The sequence below is a fragment of the Haliotis rubra genome, unplaced genomic scaffold, assembly GCF_003918875.1.
Source record: "Haliotis rubra isolate DU_JTF1 unplaced genomic scaffold, ASM391887v1 Scf83, whole genome shotgun sequence".
Taxonomy (NCBI): Eukaryota; Metazoa; Mollusca; class Gastropoda; order Lepetellida; family Haliotidae; genus Haliotis; species Haliotis rubra.
The window spans coordinates 1,716,711-1,738,274 of NW_025767557.1; the positions used below are offsets into that span (position 1 = coordinate 1,716,711).

The 21,564-nt window shown below is 38.0% G+C and overlaps 2 protein-coding genes and 1 long non-coding RNA gene across 3 annotated transcripts in view; 1 reads left to right on the top strand and 2 right to left on the bottom strand.

The window, feature by feature from the left end:
• The window catches only part of LOC124262247 (cysteine--tRNA ligase, cytoplasmic-like), a 299,881-nt gene that overhangs the window by 134,866 nt on the left and 143,451 nt on the right, over positions 1-21,564 (bottom strand). The gene's annotated exons all lie outside the window — the stretch shown is intronic.
• The window catches only part of LOC124262248, a 156,559-nt gene that overhangs the window by 37,588 nt on the left and 97,407 nt on the right, over positions 1-21,564 (top strand).
• LOC124262250 lies at positions 357-19,661 on the bottom strand. Its single transcript, XR_006894532.1, has 3 exons — positions 19,535-19,661; positions 7,978-7,981; positions 357-369 (listed from the first exon to the last, which is right to left on the bottom strand). It is a non-coding gene; the product is annotated as an uncharacterized LOC124262250 (long non-coding RNA).

Below are 21,564 nucleotides of genomic sequence, written 5' to 3' on the forward strand. Positions count from 1 at the left end.
AAAAATGCAGCACCTTTTCATGTTGGAATATTTAATCCTAAAAATTAAACAGAATACTGATCACACCCGGAATCTTGCTTCCACTCACAATCTTTAAATCAAAATGTTGCTCTCTTTGCCCTATAAACAAATATGTGCAGTGGTGCTTATAATATGGGCTATTTGAAACTCTGAAATGGAACAAGAAGTTTGAAAAGGATTATAATAGTCTTTAAATTATATTTACAAATAATTACAGCGTGTCAAGAATTTCGCCATTCATTTTTCATAGATTTCGACAGTGATGCTTCACGACACTGTGCAAACAAAACTCCAACACAGGAGAGGTCACACTAAAGAGGACGAATTAAAATAAGAGATTCCAATACACTGCTTCTATAATTCTGAGGTTACAGACCTCACATGGTCGTAAAGCCAAAATAACGCCCACCACATTAAACTTTTATCAAAATCGGGGAGGCAGAAATTGAACATGACGAGGGTTCAGAGAAGAAAAACGTATTACGAGCCCTTGTCAGTGATCCACATAATCTTAGATTATACCAAGCCAAGGGAGTGTCAGAATGTTCAAATCTGTAAGACGTATTTTCTGATGCATGAAGTACTTCACTTTCTATAGCATTTCCCAAAATGCAAATTAAAGGTGATTTGCACCTGTGCAGTGTCTACCAAACAGTTTCAGTATAATGCGAAAAGACCATCAACATACATAGTACACCTACAACTAAAATATCTACATGATCAAATTCTATGTCATCACTGCCAACGTTATCGTGTCCTGTTTCAAAACAGGAGTTTGTTTTATAAGGTTTTTAGTTAAACAGCGTTATAGCGAGGATGCTGGGGAAATGTTGTCAGTGACAACTAGAAATGAAGAGCTATTCAGTACAAAGGGCTTTGATCCGGGCTGAAACCAGGCATGAATGAACTAACAAGAAGGGAGGAAAGTGACCCAAAATACCCATGACCTTAACAAACATTTCACTCAATTTTATACAAACGGTATCAAAAACAGTGGCTGTTTGACCTTACGAAACCCCCCACATGTCATCAGACGACGACATTGTCAAACTGTTACTAAGGATGTACAACACAGTGATGAAGATTCGCCTGCCATGTCTTCCCTTCCATGTACACAATCTCTATACCTCCAACCAAATCAATATTGTGACATATGAAAGTGATATATTCTAATATTTGATTCTCCATTAGCAATGATTAATACGATTCATGTGACAGACTGCCCTTGACTTCAATGAATCTAACTCCTCACTCCGATTGTAATAACATACAAGGTGAGAGACATTTTCAAATTCAGATTTCAGTAGTTTAATATTTGAACATCGCACTGCCTTTGAATATTGCTCTGTAAAGGACAGATGACTGTACACGTCTATCACAGTCAGATGCAAAGTTATTAATCTTCCATTCATTCCCTCGGAATTCTGCTTTTTAGAACCCGATATGCACAATGAGTCAAATACGAGTCAGATGAGAGGAGACGGGCTGCTGACGACTAGACCAACATAGTGTTGTTATGTATAAGGCTGAATCAAAATAATTCCGTAAAGGAACCCTTGAGAATTAAGGAATCCTTCAGTCTCTTCATTTCAGAGCTGAAAAGGGAATGAGTATAGGCTGGTTGAGCTGAGAGGGGGATGAGAGTGGAATGGGGTTGACTGTTAATAAAATATATGCTTGGGATCTGTAAGAAAGAGGTTGAGGGGAAATGCTGCACTTTGCCTACAGTGATTCTAATAGAAAGACCCCCGACTAAACATGAATCTTCAGCACTCCAGGATCAACAGTGGCCGTAAGGCCATGATGAATTATTAATTAGATTTTCATCCAATTTTCAAAACTGGGATGTATTTTGCTTTTTAAAGCATCACTGTACTGTCAACAGATATGGGGGGCAATTGGTAGCCTAGTGGTTTAAGCGTTCACTCATCATGCCGATGACCCGGGTTCGATTCCCCACATGGGTGCAATGTGTGAAGCCCAATTCTGGTGTCCCCTGCCGTGATAATGCTGGAATATTGGTAAAAGCTGCGTAAAACTAAACTCACACAACAAATAGGGACGGTTCAGATGGAGCGTGGATGTTAGAAAGATGGTGCACTTCATCAATTAAAGAAAGAAAGTTAATTGGACAAAGAAATATTTGTCTAACATCTGTTCTCTGAATTTACATATTTTAGTGGAAAAAAACACAGTTCTTAACAAAACATAACAGAAATGACCTGTGATACTTTCTTCACTGACATAAAATGAAACTGCAGAAGTGTTATGCCACATAATATACTGACTGACTGACTGAGTTTGGTTTTACGCCACTTTTAGCAATATTCCAGCAACATCACGGCAGGGGACACCAGAAATGGGTTTCACACATTGTGCCCATGTGGGGATTCGAACCTGTGTCTTCGGCGTGACGAGCCAACACTTTAACCATTAGGCTACCCCACCGCCCCCACATGATATACACTTGGGCTGTATTGGGTGTATTTGTTTCAGGGTCTGTATGACAGACTTCATTATTATGTAACTCAGATTGTTTGTTTCTGAAGCAATTGGAATCAAATCTAATAATCAATTTGTGACTCAACTATTTACAGACTGACGCAATATGCCTGAAATACTGGGAGTGCAGCATTTAACAAATAAAATAAAACAAAACACAAAACCAAAATCATCTGATAACGTAGTCTGATTATTCATACGCTCTTTTCAAAAAATATATTTCACATGTTCAAGCATTTGAAATCCCCCAGAATCATGAAATAAGCTCTGTGTAAATAACAGAAAGAAAAATTCAAAAGTTTTTGTTAGAGAGGTAGCTTGGATGACGGTGCATTAAAAACATTTTTATGGTTTCGCGCACTTGAGGTGATAGAAAAAAAGATGAAAGGATGGAAAGACTGAAATAACCATGAAGGAAAGGAGGATGTGTAAATGTGGATGGACAGATGGATAAATAAACGTGTCTTTAGCAGTGACAGTTCATATGCTATAAGCTGTCCCCCGTGACACAAGGCCCCCAGTGTTGACACACAATGCAGATCCGAAAATCAATCATATGAAAATCTTCTCGACTGATGGTCACATGACTTGAAGAACGTTGGTCATAACAAAAATCTGTGAGTGCCATTATGAAACGCTAGGCTTTTATGATGAAGGGCGATGCATTTCTAATCTGTATAAAACAGCTAGTCTTTCATGGACAGCCATGTTACCATGACAACGGGACAACAAAAGCATATCATATCCGTGAGCATATGACATAAAAAACACACATCTAGCCAAAATTAGTATGATTTCCAAATTCTAGCAACCGTAGTGTCAGGTTGTTATTGAATTAGCGGCAGAAGATGGTGATGTACTGATGGTCGAAGATAGTGGTCGTTAGACAAAGCTCAACGCATCATAATTGTTAACATTGTTTTCTGGTCCTTCAAGCAGACTCGGCAGCAGAAACAGATTGCATAAGTCCTGTTGCCTGCAACTACAGAGAACTATTAAATTTCCTACAAGCAGCTGAACAGTTGTATTTAAGAGGATATGTGATCTTTTATATTGAAATGATTGTCAAACTTCAAAGAAGGTATCGTATGTTGCTTCAAAATAATCATCTCGCGTAGCAATGCTCCGAGCCATTGTCACAATTTCTCATGGGTTCGTGTTATTGGGAACTGTTATACATTTTACAATTATCTCGATGTATTTACAACCTTGCAACTACTCGGACACATTAACCAAAAGTTGACGCCACGTTACTAAATTCAAACGCATTGCTTGAGATGCAAGTGCATTATATCTAAAGAAATATATATCCGAAAATAATTTATTCTTGGTGCAATTATCAGGTGTGGAATATGAATAGGATATACCTTGATGGATGTAGTCTGAAACATTGGTTTTAAAATAATACATTTAATTATTAATCTGAACCCAAGCAAACTGTTTCACGTTAATATCCATTGTGTACATATAGATGCATGTATGCAGGATCTTGTTCATTTTCATATCAAAAATCTTGTCTCTATTATTCAGGTTTGCTTGTTGTTTAATGCCGCACTCAGCAATTTTCTCACTATATGACAGCGGTTTGCAAATAATCAAGTCTGAGCCAGACAATCCAGTGATTGACATCATGATTGACATATAATCAACCAAGCTTTACCACCTGATACACTTTGTTACCCACAACAAACATAGGTTTCTATATATTAGCTATATATACAGCCGATAATCCCCAAGTCGGACCACCAATCTATTTGTATGACAAGTCGAGGTCGCTGTGGACGTATATTCTTACCCATAATCCCCACTGGGGTCACCAAGTCTGACCACCAGATCCAAGCAGTCTATTTGTATGACAAGTCGAGGTCGCTGTGGACGTATATTCTTACCCATAATCCCCACCGGGGTCACCAAGTCTGACCACCAGATCTATGTATTCACTTCCTATGAGAAGCAAAGGATGTTAGCATCTGTCCAAACCCTGAATCACCACGACCGACTTCAACCAGCTTTTGTTAGTGAAAAACAATCTGAAAACAAACCTACCTGAGCACTTCTGTCAGAGAAACAAACAAGTCGAGATGTGTCTTACCTGAAAATAGAAAACACAATATGACAATAGATGCAACATTTTAAAGTCTTATTCATCCTGTGAGTATAAATATCTTTTCAAGATGATGCTGAAATTTCAAGCTGGCTCTGACAATACAAGCTGATCCACTACAATCTTTGATGAGTCTTCAAAACAACCATACAAAAATTCCCTGTCTGAAGTTCATATCTCAAGTTTCAAATTCAAATTTCATCCACATCAGCTTCCATTTTTGTCATTGATTATGATCATACAATGGGAATCAACACATCGCGGGAGGATTCCTTGTCGTCTCCTTGTGGTGACAATTTTGACCAATCAGCTTCCAGCGTGTCAACTACAGGGCGACGACTGGTGACGTATTGTCACCTTCTTTGTTCTTGTGGCCATATTGAAGGAACCCAGATCTCTGTAATTATCATGTGCTAAAACCCATTTCTAGTCTATACATAATTTATGACAACAGAGGATCCAACCTACCCCTTAGCAGGGAACTCTTGGAAAACAGTGAAGGTCAAAGTTTACTATTGATGAATGCAAACATAATAAATAGCATTGTTGTCAGCTTGAACATGTCAACTGAGAAAAATAAATCATAGAAAATTATCACAATAAAATACTGACAATTTTTACTGGACGACATTTATAAAGAATTACCATGCATTTATGGTAATCTGGGCAGCCGAAATATTTGTCAACTATTCGTCCAGACCAACTTGAAGGAGAATACAAGCCGAAACTCACCACAAATTGTGTAACATATGAAAATGTAAACAATGTGTCTTAGAAACCAACAGGACGCGCCCTAGATACAAGAACTGCTATTTTTAGCATTTGTAATATCACATATTGAATCAGCATGTTTTCTAAGACAATATTTCGAAAATAACCAAGCATCAGATCCAATAGCATTTTCACAAACTGTGTTCATTTGTTCCAATGTATAATTTGTTTTCCTCCAGAAATTCACTTTTAATTGGGACTGAAGAGGACTTGGTTTGCATAAATCAAACGCCAAGATATTTTGATTTCTGTGGGTTTGCAAAAACGGCCATGTTTTCCTATTCAGTCTCATCCTTCCCAGACCGATTTGCATATTTTTACAGTTGTGTGGTTTCTAATTAGACAATACATCTGCACATGTGACAAGACTCCTTTAATTAAATTTGACTGGAATGAGTTTGTCAGGGTTTGAGCCAGGGGACCGGCAGCCTTGTTTAACATGTCTATTAGAGAAGTAGGTCTGCCATGCATCATCGTCCAAAACATGGCCATCACAGGGGAGATTAGAATCCGCCATATCTCTGTCTTCCTGTACACATGGCAGAAACCAGTTCAACGACCACTGGAATATTTGTTGAAAACTTTCTATGATGGCCTTAATAAGTTATTTGGTTTTCAACCAGCCATATCACTGCATATCTGCTTCTGAAGTTGCTACAGATGACAATAATTGCTATGTGTTCCCTATTTTATTTCATATGAACACTTGACCTGCCTGTGCATGTGTTTGTGATGGGAACAATTTGTGGGGAGGATATACTCTCCTTCACGTAAATCCCTGTTATCATCACTATTTCAGTGGTTCATAAACATATGAGAGCAGAAGGTCGTGGGTTCGATCCCCGACCGCGTCATACCAAAAGACGTTTAAATATGGTACTTGATGGTCCATGCCTGGCGCTCGGCATTAATGGGTACATCAAGGATTGGTCAGCTCGGAGTCAGTATAATGTGTCTGAGTGGGGTATTCATGCTTCACTGCGGCATGGTATCTCAGTGAGCTAGCACTCTAAAACCAGCTTCAGTCTGGGCTAGTACAAGCAGCCGCACATACACATACACACGCATGCACGTTGTCATATGAGCCAAATATTCTCCAGCGCGACGTTAAACCAATTTCACCTCACCTCACCTCACCTCATAAGCACAAACTTATGATATATTCGGAACTGTACATTCGACTCTATTATAGAAGCGATTTCTCATGATAATGGAAAGTGTTTTCAGTTTTTATCAACATGACTTTAAAATATATATTCTTGTACTGAACATTCAGAATTCATGTGAATTGAATACATCTACAGTCATTGTACCCAAGATGTCTCCATTAATCATTTATCAAATAAAGGGAAATATAAACATTAGAATGTGTCACTTTTAACATTTGTAAACATAATTAATGAAATATATAATAATCAATTTCTTGCTTTCTAACATTTATCAAACACATTTAATGCTACGCGCACAACAAGTTATAAATATATATATTGATGCTCCGAACACCATTCAAATTTGACAAACAGAGTGTGTTATGAATTCTACACCATATTATTCAGTATATTGTCATACTAACTCCATCAGTTTTTCATCCTTATATAACTGTCTGATACCCAGTATTCCAGCATTCAAGTATTCCATATACTCATACAATATTCACACGACAATCACCAGCTGCTGTTAATCAATATCCTTAAAAACTTTCATTAACTTTTTAAACGTGAATTTGGAGCAAAAGATGCACAATACTGCACCACGTACCCTCAATCGAAAAAAAACCCCTGAACATATACTGTTGGACATATTCCAACGATTTCTACGTCTGAAAGGGGAACTGTCAACACTCTAACCAATGCGAATATTATGAGAACATGTAATATGTATTCACTCCTGTTGTCACTAGACCCTGGTTGTAAATGCAGCTCTGCCATTCCTCCATTCGAACAATAAAGCGGAATTGGCAGGATTAGATATGAAGGAAGAACGTGTTTATTAACAGCATCATTTTTCAACTAGGTAAATATTACATGTCCTTTAAGTGCATTCTTTCAAAATATTTATGCTCACTTTCTGAATAGATTCATCCTAGACAAAATATTCTTGAAATTGTTAGGAAAATAGGTCTCCTATAAATGTGATGAAAGCGTCATAGTTCCTGGAAAGTTTACATCATCTAAAGTAGTTTTGAGGAGAGTTGTATTGGATTTCAAATTCCCACATGCTTTGTTATAATCCAAAAAGTAGGCGAACCAAGCAGTAAATGAAATGGATGGGTAATATTTATCGTTCATGTCCTTCTCTGAAATTCGAAACAGTCAATATTGTTCTGATTCTTTCCAGTAAAGATGATTCAATTCTTCTTTGTCTGAAGTAACATTTGAATTTTATTTCTAAGTGCTTCTCCACAATCATATGCTGGTCTTGAAAGGAAAAAAATGGAAGAAAAGGATAACAAAAGCTTCAAATGCTGAAGATATTTGCCCTAACATATCTCAGAAAAGTTTTTCACAAATTCAATCAAACATTAAGGAAGGGAGAGAGAAATCAACAGAAAAATGTTTATGATTTTCCCAATCCGCAACTCATCTCTACTGGCCAACATCAATAGGTATCTGATGGTTTTGGATGACAGGCTAAGCCATTTTTATGTCAGAATGAAACTCCGAGGGTGACAGTGTTGAACAAACTAAATGATCTGTTCTACCCTCGATTGACTGCAAGCAATAAAAAGTCATCATAGTTAAAACTAGTTGACAGGAAATGTTACCATATTAGCCATAGTCGCCACACAGAATAACCATTGAAAGGTTTCCTTGAAACAAAACGTGATATGCCTACATTATTTATCATTTCTTTAAGGGAAACTGAATGGTAGCCGCCGTTTGACATTCGTCATGCCTTTCAAGGTCACGGGTCAATTAATGCTAAATAACAGAGTAAACGCATCACGAACATTACTGTATTTTCCCCGATGGATTCATGAATAAATGGCAGCATTGCCCTAACTATGTCCTCGTTCGGAGATGAGATTTAAGTTGCCTTGCTGCTCAACAAATGCAAGCTAGAATCTTGGAGATATCTTATCTGAACCACTGGCAAAAATCTTCCCTGCCGAAGCAGCGATATTTTGTTAACGAGGTATGTCAGGATTCATGGCATACAAGCACACAGCTGATCGCACGGGTAATCTTGCAACGCGGGGTAAAATTGTCAAGACACTTGCGTAATTGTAGAGGGCGACACTAAATGACATTCTGTGCCCGTTAACTTTTTTCATTTAATGATGCATAGTCATTTAATGAACACTATAGCTTGTGAAATAATTCATCACTTGTAGTATCACATGATGGTTAACTTTCTTGGTTTTTCTAAAAGACTCGGTAGCTCATGTGATTTATTTGCTCGGTGTTCTCTCGGCCAGAAGAATGTCTTGTATAGATGCATTTTTCCTGAGGCCATATTTGGGTGATTACCTCAAAGCACTCTTCGTAACACAAGACTGCTCTACGATGATCACAAAATGGAAAATCTGTCATTTTTTGTCTTACAAACATTATCAATTTAAAATAGTATTTGAATTTATGACATTGGAGTTCTAATATAAAATTTTCTATTCTTGACATTTCCCATTTCTGCCATAAATACGGGGTATGAGTCAACACTGTTGAGCAGAGATATTGATAAAAGTATTATTTTTATGTCCACATAACGCAAACCAGAAAAACATTTCGAAGGCTAATACAGTTAACTGTGTTATGTGTTAGAAACAGACTGTTCTCTGAATCACCTGTCATGGGACACAGGGACCTCTCTGGCTGAGTGGGTGGGTGAGTGAGTGACTGAATGAGTGATGAGTAAATGAGTGGTTGAGTGAGTGAGTGAGGGTGGTTGAGTGAGTGAGTGTTAGGGCAGACAAGTGATTGAATTAGCGAAAAGACCACACACTCACTCAAACACAAAGACAATGAGACATCGAGACCCACCATACACAAACACAAAGACTCAAAGATACTCAGACAGACAGACAGACAGGCAGAGACAGAGACCACAAATGAAACAACAAAAAATCTGTAGAGGTTATCTCGATTTGAAATCTAACCAAAGTACATTCAGTGATATCATCCTAACACATTGCTCTGAGTTTCCAGTATGTCCCAATGATGAGGTTATCAGCTTACAAAATACAACAGATTGTTATTCCAACTCTCCACTGCCAGTACACAGACTCCTGTCAACACTTCTAACAAGCTGGGGAACACCATTATCCCACCCACACGATATACTCAACCAGGTACAGATTTATGTTCAAAGCAGACGCCAGAAATCTAGCTTGTTTATTCAAAATGATTTTTCACCATCAACATCATTAGAGGGACCCTCAGTCGAAACTAATGTTCATTTGAGCAAAAGGCGAGCATATGCCCGTTTTTGTATATTTATACAACAATTCATGCATTCGGAACAGATTTGTATTTACTGGAAGAACTTTACCCCACAACAGCTCCCGAATCTGCAGGCAACAAAGTGCACCAGGACACCTTCCCCGTGCCACCCTCATAGATGACCTCCAGGGTCATCTTTTTTCAATTCAAAATTTGTTAAATGATGCCATTTGCGCATGTTGCATGTGGAAATGTTACGAGTCCACAAAGGGACACCTGCGAAAACATGGTTGAGTGTTGACCACGTGGTACTCATTCCAAGAGAGTAATTACACAAACAAACACAGCTGTCTCAAAACTGCAAGTGCAAGGTGTTGAAGCCATTAGTCGTAGGATGTGTTACGTCTGTGTGGCATAACCCTAAAGAGAACCCATGTTGAAAGATCTCTGTTTCTCTGGCTGGAAACATGCTAATATACCAAGCTGTCGCAATGGATCATCTTGGAAAATGGAAAATGAAAAGCAGACGGACATATCAGAACATTGCAACCAGCATTCTAGCACATGCTTGAAACTTTGAGCACCCTTTTTAATCGTTATTGGCTTTCAGGAAGAACATGGTAATCGCTGATAAAAAATGGATAAAAAAGTAGCAAAAGTTTGAGACCCTGGTTTGACAATATGTCTCAACAGACTGAAAGTAATGGAAGCCACAAGATATTTCGACTGGTAAAGAAATCGTGAAGTAATAAAATAGACATTTCCTCTTCCTAGTTCCTTAAAATATTTCACTAATTGAAGAGCACTTCCAAACATTTATGTCATGCTGAGTAACAGATATGGTTGGTGATTAGGTGAATTTTGAAGTTGAAAAACATCTTCTGTCTGTTTGAAACAGTCAAATGAGACATCTCTGTTTGAAACAATCTTCTGAAACCACTGTGTTGAGTTCAATTAGTGTAAATACAGCAGTTGCCAAAACAACATAGCTTAACAAACGTTGAATTGCGATAAAATGAACATTTTCCTCCTGTCATTCCATGTTGTCTCAAATTTACAAAACTGGTCTCAAATTTACAAAAGTTGGAGCAGACGTCTTTCTACCAACACAAATACATTTGTTACGCTGAATCACAGACATCAGAATAGCCAGAAACTGTAAAACCAATGCCGAAATGCTCATATTTACTCGTTGCCTTTGGAAGAGGTTCCATCACAGAACCGCTCACTTTGATTATGTTGAGAGTCTGCTGTAGATGAAAGGGTACGCACAAAGGGATGCAAATTAAGAATTAAATATGTTCTCCTACAAGAGGAAATTCACACTTTTTCAGACATTTTTTAAACTTCAGCATTTTTAGGTGTCGGCATCTGTTCGATCTTTAAGAATGTCAATTAGTGTCAACGAAAAAAATGACAAATCTTTTCTCAACGATGACCAAAAGAAATTGTAATCTGAATTTTTGCATCTTCTAATGACGGAGGACAACAAAAAAGTTTGGGATATTATTTCCAATCAAATGTTTTGAAAAGATATACGTCAGCTAGATTATGTTTTTGAACCCTTTTTCTACAAGAAGGATATGGCAAAAGTCAAGTTTGTGCCAGAATTTATAAAACGAGTAAAAAGTTGAGGAAATTAAAGATTTTGAACAGAATTATCTCTCCTTCATCACTAGAAGCTTGAAAGCTTTCACAAGATTGGGTTTCAACATAACAATTAAGACAGTACTTTTTACCAAATCTTACAAACTTCTGACCCTACTGTAATTTGTTAGAAAGGAAATAATATAACTTTCCGAAGAAAAAAATACTGCGCTGTTGAATGATTGCATCTGTCAGTGCAGTTTGTTTTTTTGGCCAGCCGTATGAGATGCATCACTTACACACACTTGGTCATTTTTACATGTCCTTTGACTTGACAGTACATCGGTCAGGCCAATACAAACCACAGATACATGCCAATTAATTATACAGAAAAATATGCATTCTGAAATTAAGTCTCACTTTCAGTTCGGATTGTTGCTATATTAATCATGATAAACATCATTAAATCAGTGTAAACAAATGGGAAAGAAACATTAGCAGAGTGAAAAGAAATCTTAACTAAAAGCATTGTTAGTTTGGCTGTATTAAAGCAATGGTTTAGGAATAATGATCGAACAGTGATGACATTAGGTGTTTGTGAAAAAGAAAGTGTATCCTGCAGGTACCAGAAATCACAAACACATGCAAAGACAAGTCAATTGCCAACCTAAAGAGTGAGTGAGTGAGTTTAGTTTTACGCCACTTTTAGCAATATTCCAGCAATATCACAGCGGGAAAACTACAAAACTGTCTTCACACATTGTACCCATGTGGGGAATCGAACCTGGGTCTTCGGCGTGACGAGCGAACGCTTTGACCACTAGGCTACCCTACCGTTCCGCCTACCAAAGAAACAGTGGCACTGATCAAAATAGGTAATTGCATCACACATCATTATTGTCACTGATGTGTCCTCATGCCAACCATAACCAGTATGAAAACTTACGGAGGACTCCTTATCAAACAATTCTTGAGCAAGAGTCAAAAATAATTGACGTCCATATTCTGGGGTAAGTTTCACAAAGTGATAGATTTACAGCTGTCGTGAGTCGATGTGTAAGCACATGAGATGGGTGAGTCCTGGCACTAGCTGACATGGCCCTGGTTAAGTTTAGAGATAGCCCTGTCCACCAACAAAACCCATGTGACAACTGATACGGCCTTGATCACTGTAATGTTTTCCGGGACTGATAAGCACCATTCCCTTGAGCAAAATGGAAAAAGCATAACTGTCAGTAATTCTCATTGATGAAATAAAAACAAACAGTATGATATACCCCAGTCCTGAAACCTTCAAAAATGAGACACATCTCTTTAAGCCATGAGGACAATGAAGATCCCAAGATGCACCAGGTTAGATACAGACCTAAAGAGGTCATGATTTCCACAATCAGATTCAGTTTCCCTACAATGAAATTCCCAAGCATCCTTATCCAATGTTCGTTTTAAGCATGTTGACACAAGGTGAAGTCAATGAAGCAAATTCAAGGTCCCCCCCTCTCCTCCCCCCCAACCTGCTGGTGGGCACCGCCCTTCATTAGAGGCCACCCTCATGATAAGACAGAGGGGCAGGGTAATTCTGCGGCAATTATTGGTTTGATCTGATGTGTCCCCTGCCTCGTTCTGCCAGGTCGACGTATGATCGGCCATTGATTTCAAGTATTGCGTGATCATGATGTCAGTTTCTATACATGCACGGAGCAGAATAAGTATGACATTCACCACACAGGAAGTATATGACGTGGTTCCAACTACGAATACTGAAATGGATATGTTTGCTTGCCAAGTTACTGGAATGCATCAGTAACTGGTCAGAGTTATTGATTTTCATACTGTATATTGTCACAGTAGTGCATTGTGGGTGTAGGGGATATATTCGGCTGATTTTTCTCACTCATATTGCAAATGAAAATACATGACAGCGCGCATAAACAGATACCACATAAGGCTTTGCTGGCTGTGCTTAAACGGCACATCACATTGGTGATGACAGCTATGATTATCATAATCATGATTAATTTGGATCCCGAAACTGTATTACCGTCATAAGCATCTATTATCACTATCGTGTTCAAATGGTGCTCCATAAGTGCCTGTTTTACTGTTATTTATAAACCTGGTTGACCTAAATGTATACACACCGAGACGATTTTGCAAATCAACTCAATAGACAGAGTCTCCAAGAAAAAAATAAAAATACAGAAATGGATCGATGCTAGACAGCATTTAAGCAGTGTTAGGTCAATGTCCAATCAGTATTGATTATTGTGTTATAAGGCCAGTCTGTTACGTGATTGGCTGAATGATGGCAGTTTAGATCTGGAATACTAAACACTATGCTGCGATACATGGCTATACGAGAGATGCATTTGCAGATCACATTAGTGAACCACGTGATACAAAGGAAGTTCAGAAAAACTTCGATCCATGAGTCGGTGGAAGGTACAAATGGTTAAATTAGATCCATGTACATCATGGAACCAAGTTTTTTTTTATCACAGAGAGATCTATTCATGATGTAAGCTTCATCCAAGGGTGTTTTTTCTTATTATGTTATCATGTCAATAAATACACGGTGCATTGACATTTTTTCAAATCATTTTTAATAAAAAAATGGATATACAAAGTGCACAAAAGCAGGACTAATATGTCTTGATCATCGGTTCAGGATACTTCTTGAATGCTATATACAAGTTTATCACATGGTAAAAAGACATTTACGTGTTCATACATAATTTGCTGATCTGCAGAATATGTTGTGCATTTCTGGTACTACTGGTCTCAGTTGGTCACACATTTCATATTTAATGGTTCACGATTATTTGCAAATCAATACATTTTGGTTGATAAAGGTAAAATATATATCTAAGATGAATGTTTTTCAAAGTTTATTCCAAATGAAATTGGTCTTTTTAGTGGGGAAAAAACTGCTATGTCAGAATAAAGTGCAGGATATATTCTTACAGTAACATGCGAGCCTTGCATGCAGAAGGAAGTGCTCCTGGTGTGATATATAGCATTCATATATCATCATCAGAAGATACGACAGGCATTCACAATTATCTTCCCTTGTCTCCATTGTTTCAATAACAGAGCTGTTGTTCCACTGTCAGAAGAAGGATTTGGGCAGTTTGAAAGCTTTACTGACTGAAAATCAACCAGACCTCACCCACACAAACTATGAAGTAAGAAGAGAGGAATTAGGAATCAAATAGATCTATTTTTCTTTTTTAATAATCCCGAAACCCCTGTCAATTGAAAATCACAAAAGTCCTTGAGAACAAATACAGAGACAGACAATCAAATATCTGCCTTATGTGCTGGACAATAACATCACAAATGTGTACGATATTTCTTGTCAAAATATTGATTTGAAAGAGAGAGAGGTTGCTCAACCTGAATGAAAAAATATGTTCTAATTGGAAAGAAAATATTTCTCTGTCCATTTAATAAAGTCCTCTACTGACCCCACGGATTCAGTGGAAATCATTAAATCAATGGGAGACTAGCGGCATGACGACGGACAGATTCCCAAATACGATTTCTGACAGACTATATTCAGGCATGGAGGAACATGGGGCAAAAACATGGAGGAATCTGAAACAAATTGGGGCAAAATCAATGCCCACTCCGGAGTTTATTTTTGTATTGTTTGCATAAAATTGGACATAAAACCTTATTACTTGGTAGAAATGATGCAGTCAGTTGATGGGTCTCCTGGATAGGTTGGGTTAACCCCCAACTGCTGTCATCAAAATGTCGAGATATTAAAAATGAATTGACCCTTTATGAACAAAAATTGAAAAATGCCATTCAAATAAGGTCAAAAACATGAGCTATTATTAAAAAAGGGAAGAGAGTATTGCATGGATTCTTTATGTTTGTGTAATCTCTTCGCTTTAACGTTACAGGCAACTATATTAATGATCAATGCCTAATGACCCTTATGCGACGTGACCCTTATGCGTGCGACCTGTCCTTGGGTGTCATGTGACCAGCCTGGCAGGCGGAAGCACGGAAATATCATCGCAAGTGCAAGAGACTCTATATCTGTCATGCAGTGACAACTTGCCACATTGCCAGAAACAGATTACCGAACACTGACATTGCACTGTGAATGCCAGCACATGGTTCCATACTCTCTACATATGTTCCCTTCTGTTTGGGAACAACTTTATGACTCTAGAAATCGGTAAAATTGGAGCCCTAAAGCAGAGTATGGAATATCCTCAATAGTTACCAAAGTAAACACTGACATTGCACTGTGAGTGAGTGAGTGAGTTAATATTTAACGTGCCATCAGTAGTATTTCAGGCATATAGCAACACATTGCACTGTGAATGCTATCAAAAGGTTCCATGTGATGTCATACCCTCTAGATATGTTCCCTTCTGTTTGGTAACGACTTCATGGCTGTGGAAATCAGTAAAATCTGAATCTAAAAATATGGAAGAAGACTATGGAATATCTTCCATAGTTACCAAATTACACACAGACATTGCTATCACATGGTTCCATGTAAGGTCACTCTCTATACATGTTCCCAACCATCAGCAAACAAATTTCTGGCTCTTGAAATTAGTAAGAACTGACTCTAAAAGCAGGCAAAGAGTGTGGACTATCTCGAATAGTTACCAAATCAACAGAAAAACAGCTCCATCTAACACAGTCCACATGCATAATGCCACAGACATATGTGGCTGAATTCATTTACCTTACTTATTCTCAGACATGGAGCATATGGAATACTGAACCCTCCAAGACATGTAAAATCATGCAATGACTTCAAAATAGCTTCACATACAAATGCCAAGTGAATTTTAACGGTAAAACGTCTCTTCCTTAGGAAATTAAGAAGAGTTCCTTCTTGAGAGATGTGTGTGTGTTCTTGCGCCAGTGTTATTCCACTGTAATATTATTGACTGCCCAGTGCCACCTGGGGCTTTACAGTTCAGGTGCACACCTCTAATCTCCTTACTTGGTTCAGGAGCCCAATTCCTACTTGTCAACAGCTGCAGGGAGTTCTCATATATGGATTTCGCCAAATTTTAAAACATGAATTTGAATTCATATATGAACGATTTTAGTTTTGCATTTCAAAATAATGAAATTTCATAATTGGAATAATTCAAAATTTTGGTGATAGTTTTTGATAAATTTAAAAGATAAACAGCCATTATTGAATGTTTGATTTATTCGATGCAGTTTGAAACAATAGGACAAGAAATGCTCGTAGCTGATTCGTCTTGAAAACTGAGATTATCATTAATGACAAGAGAATGCTTTCTTGTTCAATTTCATGCAATGTTCACAATCCAACATCAAACAAAATTTGTAATATTTCAGGGTTGAGTTGGCTGTCACATTGTGTCCCGCACACAGACCATTTATTGATGACCTTGGTTTTTTTAACTTGAGAGAGATTAATTGGCAAAGAGATGATAATTGTAAAAAGTTCAAATTCAAAGAAATTCCTCACATGTGATCTCACATTCCGGTGCAAAAAATCATCACCTGTTTAATGAAAGGGCATATTTTCTTTTCCGATTTTTTCCTTAAAATTACAAAAATTGTCAATTTGTCCAATTCGATCATTCAATCATCTGTGAAATGCAAACTAGGTCTCTTTGTTGCGCCACAGAAAACATTCAAGAAACAAAGATTTATAATATCTAACCAATATTCATACTTACATGATGACTAAAACTGACCAAAGTATCGCGGAAAAGAACAGTCCTAGCAGTAGTGGAATTCAGACGTAATTAAGAGGTAATTCAAGGTAATTTAATGAGTGTGACTTTGGATACACAATACACCCTCTCAAAAACAGTTAAATACAAGTTAATACAATCTCGCATATAGACCTAAAATAACAGAATATCAAGTAATACTACAGTACTAAAGGTGATGGTATTCTCTGGGTTCCTTTCTATTTGACGTTTAAAAACATTTTAATCAAATTGTCTTCAAATATTTTCCATAAGTCTATATTTTAATCTGAAGTCTATATTTCAATCTGAAGTCTACATTTCAATCTAAAGCCTATATTTTAATCAAAAATTGATACAGTGTCTGAAATTAAAGTATAATGAATATTAATGTTATAAATATTAAGTTTTAAATGTTCAAAATGTCATTCATCACTGGAATGTTTTAATTACTGGAGCAGGTTTCGCTCTGTCACTTTCCTTCTTGCACTAAAATTTCAGCTGCAATGACTACGCTATTACCCACAATCCTCTGTCACAAGCCAGCTGCTCATCACAGATCGCGTTTGCCAGGGTAGAATGTAATTGCTACCCCAGGCAACAATGTTAGGTAATTTGCTTGCGATCTAAGGCTTCTGGGCTTTTTGTGGTACTCTTGATAGACTAACAGGAAAGAGGCTAAATTGACCGGAATCGCCATCCAATAAAACTAATTTGTCTGGACAAGGTAACGTACATCGTAAGATAAGATATGGTGTGATTCTGAAGGTGTAGAAATAGGACATTGTCAATGCTATGCCTTGGAGATATGTAGTCAAATTTCGCTAGTCAATCATTATCCAGAAATTTGCTTTGTATCAAGTTGTCACTTATGGAGTTACTTATTTTCCCTTAATAACCATTTCTGCTATCATCATCTCAATATGACCCTAGAGCAGGTTATTTTCAGCCATTCCGAATCGAACAGCTGGTAAATAACGCATTGCTTATTTAAAATTTGGGTGTCACGTTACAGTTATTTAACGACAACGGCCAAGGTTGTTGAATAATTGGTCACCAAACAGAGACTTATTTCAGTGACAATCCCTCGAGAAAAGGAAGCAAAGTTAGTTATGGCTTTGAGTTTCGATAATTCAATATTCATTTAAAGGAACAATGGAAACGGAAATGGATTTTTCTCTCAAATATGACACAAGGGATGGCGCAAAAGCTTGGTCTCTGCAAATGAACTAATTATTCTTCTCTGACCATTTAGAGATCTTGCTGCATTCTTGGGACAAATTATCATTTTTCGTCACAAATAATTCACAGATGGTTTTGTCTGTTATCATGTGAGTACGACACTCACAGCCTTAACTGTACAATTTAAAATATTTAATTGCAATTAGTCCTGTTGATGAGCTGTACCATGAATACATTGATATGTATGTTATCTGCCGGAAGTACCTTCAGTGCATAGGAATAAATTGTCTCTGAAACATTCCTATAGTTTCAAAAATGTTTTGCTGTTATGTCGATATGCTGTAAAACCGCATTCAAAGACAGATTCCAGTAAAAATTGCTACATCAATCTAAAATTTTGTTTAGTTGGCAAATAAGTATCTCAGTGCAAGAGAAATAGAAGTGCAAAGTTTGGGTATTTGAACACAAAAAGATAATATTTAATAAATACAAGTTTCAGTAAAAGGAACTTGCTAAAACAAAACTAGTTACTTTGAACACTCTTCCTGAACACTCCTCCAGAGGCAACAAAATGGTGAGGCATACAAGATGAGATTAAAATGCAAACTTTCTAGGTCTTTCTGAGATAAACAGTACAAAATGTACCAATATAACCCAGCTGAGTGTCAGAGGTTATGAATGTGTGAATACCGTCTGGTCGTCACACAAATCCACACAGTGTACACAGTATTATTGAATCTGTAGACATTTTTGTGATTATTAATAATTGAAGACTCAGACATATCGTATTAATAATAGTTTGGTACATCATAAAGTGAGCCGAAATTGGGTATGACGCCATATTCAATATTACTCTACTTGTACGGTGATGTGTATTTAGTGTGAGTCTCTATCTCTGTGGGGGCGGTAGGGTAGCCTAATGGTTAAAGCGTTGGCTCGTCACGCCAAAGACCCGGGTTCGAATCCCCACATGGGTACAATGTGTGAAGCCCATTTCTGGTGTCTCCCGCCGTGATGTTGCTGGAATATTGCTAAAAGCGGCGTAAAACCAAACTCAGTCAGTCAGTCCATCTCTGTGTGTGTCTGTGCTGGTGTGTGTGCATCTCATCTGTGTGTGCTTGTGTTAGTGTGTGTGTTGGTGTGTGTGAGTGAGTGAGAGTAAGAGTGTGAGTGAATGAGTGAGAGAGAGACAGAAGGAAGGAGGGGGAGAAGGGGCATGCATGGGTGGGTTGGGGTGGGGCTGTACAGGCATGCAAGTATGCACAAGCCCAGACTATTACACAGGGATCCAGATAACTTTTGGGGGTGTGGGTGTACTTACACCTCATATTGCAAATGGAGGAGTACTGAGAATTTTGACACATTTTTGTGTGAGCGAGTTGGTGATGTGGTTTGTTATTTAAAATATTAAACAAATTTGCAGCTATCAAACTCTATATTAGAGAAAAACAGGTATTTATGTGCGTACATGATACGCTTGAAATTATATATTGTGTCGTATTTCATTGATTTTTAGGCATACATTACGCCTGTACGCCCCTTATCTGTAGCCCTTATTACAGATCTTACAGTTTCAAGCCACCCCACTCACACAATATACTCCAGGCAGACCTGTCCTAGTTCCATCCCATTACTACCAAGCACCAGGCATGGAAACAACAAGTGCCATCTTTTAATACTTTCACTCATGAAGGTCCGGGTTAGAATTGATCTTCAGTAACCCATGCTTGTCATAAGAGGCGACTAACGGGATCGGGTAGCCAGGCTCTGTGACTTGGTTGACATATGTCATCGGTTCCCAACCCAATCGGTTGATCACTGGATTGTCTGGTCCAGACTCGATTAATTTACAGATTGCCATCACATAGCTGGAATATTGCTGAGTGCTGTGTAAAACTAAACTCACTAACTCATTTTAATACTTTCCGGTATGACAAGGCCACGAACCTGAACCACTGACCTTCACCTCTCCAGGCAGAAGCTAGCTCCGCACTATCACGTAGGCAGTCCCAGTAGATCATAAAGGTTAAGCCAGTCAATGTGAAATATAAATTGACAAAAGTCAGACGATCTGTTTGATAAATGAACAAGCGTGATCGGTGATAAGGAAGGGAAGTGCTGGGATACGGTGAAATATAACGTGAGGGCATCATAACGCGCACGGTGCCAGACAATAATTGCTGGGTTCACATGTATGACTGTTGATAATGGCTGTAGTTTATATCTGTCACTATGATAATGGTGAGGTTTATACCACTGACCCCACTTTACACCAATGAAATGATGATCAAATTGGACACGGAAGCAAGCAACCTCTGAGACGGGCTTGGAATGGGCTGTAAATCATTTTGTTTGGGGAATAACTTTATTTGCGTTGTCTTCTTGGAAGCCAGATAAATTGTGAAAAGTTGCTGAAAATGGAGGCAATAACATGTAGTCGCATGGGAAAAATGGAACCAATAGTCCATGTTCGAGGTTCCTCGTTTGTAAGACAACAGTTTGACAAGATACATGAAAAGTGGGTTTCAGATAACCTGTGTGTATTGTTTTTAGAAATGTTGCAGAAATGACTGAGATTGGGGCATAGGCTTCACAAATGGTAACCATGCATGGAATTGAACCCAGACCTCCAGCATTATGAGCAAATGCTTTAACAATAAGACTAACCCACATCCCTCAGTGTAGGAAGAAGAGTGAGTGAGTGAGTGACGTTAGGTTTATGCCGCACTCAGCAATATTACAGCTATATGGCAGCAGTCTGTAAATAATCGAGTCTGGACCGACAATCCAGTGATCAACAGCATGAGCATCAATCTATGCAAGTGGGAACCGATGACATGTGTCAGCCCATTCAGGGAGCCTGACCACCCGATCCAGTTAGTCGCCTCTTACGACAAGCATGGGTTACTGAAGATCAATATTCTAACCCAGATCTTCACAAGTGGTAGGAGAAAGAAAACAAACTTCACCACAAGCAAACACCTGGTCATCTGGCCTAAAAATATTCCATTGTGCTGATATTTTCACTTTGAATATTTTCCATCATTCCATCATCCACACCATAAATTCTGTTGGAGGAGATCATGGCGATCGTTTTCTGATTCCTCGGCCAGTTATCAAAAAAGTTGGGCTAAAAAATGTTTGAAAAGTTTTTCAGTTATATCACAGCCTGTCAGCTAATTGCTTGAGGAAAGCCTGACGTAAGCAGGTTGCAGACATTTACCTCGCTGATGAATCCCACAAAATGGTTATGGAACTGACAAAAATAGAACCATAATTGACTTGTAGTCTACCCAAGGGATGCAACTTT